We start from the raw sequence: 2,159 nt of genomic DNA on the forward strand, positions 1-2,159 counted from the left end.
AATTGATAGTCTGTTAGACAAGATTTTACTTAAAATTTTTGAATCAATATTCATTAATGATATTGGTCTATAATTCTTCTGTGCTTTATCCTTCTCTGGTTTAGATATTATGACTACATTTTCAACCCACGCAAAATCCTATCCCCTCATTTTCTCCAAACTTTGCTCCCAATATTCCTTCATGGCTACTATAGAAATCTGTACTCTTGGGCAGTGACTATTGAATAAGCATCCCAAACCCTTTTCATTTTTGGTGACAAAACTTTAGATGCACAAGATTGGCAGGCATGCATGGGATATAATTGGTATCACAGAGCTCATTACAATATCTCTCCCCACAAACTGGTAACTTTTCATATTTCTGTGCAAGGTACCACTGTCCTATTTTTCCAGGCTGTCAATCCCAATCACCCTTGAGTCCTCATTCAAATAAAACTGCTCTCTTCAAAGTTACCAATAGTATATTTTTGTTTTGTTTTGTTTTTAAAAGGATTAAAAAAAAGAAACCACCTTTGGGCATACCATTCCAGCTATTACAGAGTCCTGTTATGTAGTGGGAAGTGACTAAGGCATAGCTGTTTGTTCTGGCTTTCCTATGCCTCTGCTCTGAGATGGGAGTGGTTGGGAGAATCTCGGCCTTGGGCTTTATCGTGCTCACACAGGCAGGCAAGGGCTTCTTAGGACAAATCTTGCCACTTGGTTACTAGTGCAACATGATTTTTACTTCAAAGTTCAAAACACTCTGAGGAGGATGTGGAGCACAGCAGTATCAACATGGTACTTTACAAGGCCATGCACAAACTTCAGGGACTTGGACCGTGGGCTTACCACAAACCACCACCTTGCATCCTTTCACCACACTCTCCATATGGAAGCAGAGGATGCCATAGCAGGATCTGTGCAGAAGCTCCCAGAGGCTTCTACAGAAGGACTTTATCTACACAGCAGTCCAGAGACCTCTAATGGCCATTTTCTCAGCAGACAGCTCTACAATGCCTTCAAGGAGGCCAAACTTCTGAACTACAGCTGTCAATTCAGGAATCTAGTGACCTTTCTCAAAGAGCACATTCTGAGTCCTTGTAGCCAAGATGATTTCTGTCCTGAGTGGGGTAACTCACAGTTCCACCCCAGAATGGCAAGTTCTCTGATGAGAAACTCATTCACTTTAACTTTGAAGATGCCATCTGTAACAAACTTCCTCTTCTCAGAGATGCATACCACCAAGGGTAAGGGAGATTTGAGCAGAGGCAGTGATTATAAAGTCCAGGGGGAGGACAGTATCAATGACGTATTAATTGCAAATTCTGATGAATTTTTCTCAAACCTCACCCTTGATTTTTGACCCCCTTCTCCTCTTGGATATTTAATCCATCTAGGATCATGGCAAAGTAATTGTGTCACTTATTAAAAACATAAATGCCCACCTTAAAAAAAAAACACCAACACCACAACCTCGGCCACATCATCTTCCAACTTATTTTAAAAACTTTCCAAATGAAGAGTTCCTGCGAGTTTTGAACCCATTTATTTAAAAATACAAAAATGCCAACACCTTCCAATTAGTTGACAAGCACAATTGATTGACACCAGGGAAGATGGGGATTTAAAAACCCAATTTTTCAACAAAATCCTTTCCATAACTGATAGTATATGAGTATGGAAACAAGGTTCTAGCTTATGCTTCCTGGTCAAGTTACTTAATTTAAACTCCCTTTCCTCACAGGTAAAATGGGTAAAAACGGCCTCCGCATTATCAACCTCCTGGGACTGCACCGAGGAAAGCAATTCGGAGGCCTTATTAAAATATTGTGTGAATTATCATGCACGCTCATTAGGTGCATGCAGCACTTAAAACAATTAAAAGGTCAAGTGAAGCGGCCGCTGACTCCACGGTTATTCGCAGCATCCTTCTCCCGGCTCCGCCGCAAAGCGGAGCACGGATGTTAGGGAGGAGGCTTTGAGGGCGGGATTGGCCCGCTACTGATTCAGGCCCACGCGTGGAGAGGGGCACGCACGGCTCCTCTGCCCCTCAGCCCCAGAAGGCGCCCCGGACATAGAAGGAGAAGAGGCCACAGTGCTGCTCCGGTGGCCTGGGGCCGGCAGACCCACCCATAGTGCAGTTGCACAGGCCGGATCGCACGCGCATTTTGCCGTCAGAC

At 43.7% G+C, this 2,159-nt stretch overlaps 1 pseudogene; it reads right to left on the bottom strand.

Moving 5' to 3' along the window:
* Positions 1-546: 546 nt before the first annotated feature.
* LOC114047870 lies at positions 547-1,224 on the bottom strand (annotated as a pseudogene).
* Positions 1,225-2,159: the final 935 nt, after the last annotated feature.

Source organism: Vombatus ursinus, unplaced genomic scaffold, assembly GCF_900497805.2.
Source record: "Vombatus ursinus unplaced genomic scaffold, bare-nosed wombat genome assembly UNPS02014791.1, whole genome shotgun sequence".
Classification (NCBI taxonomy): Eukaryota; Metazoa; Chordata; class Mammalia; order Diprotodontia; family Vombatidae; genus Vombatus; species Vombatus ursinus.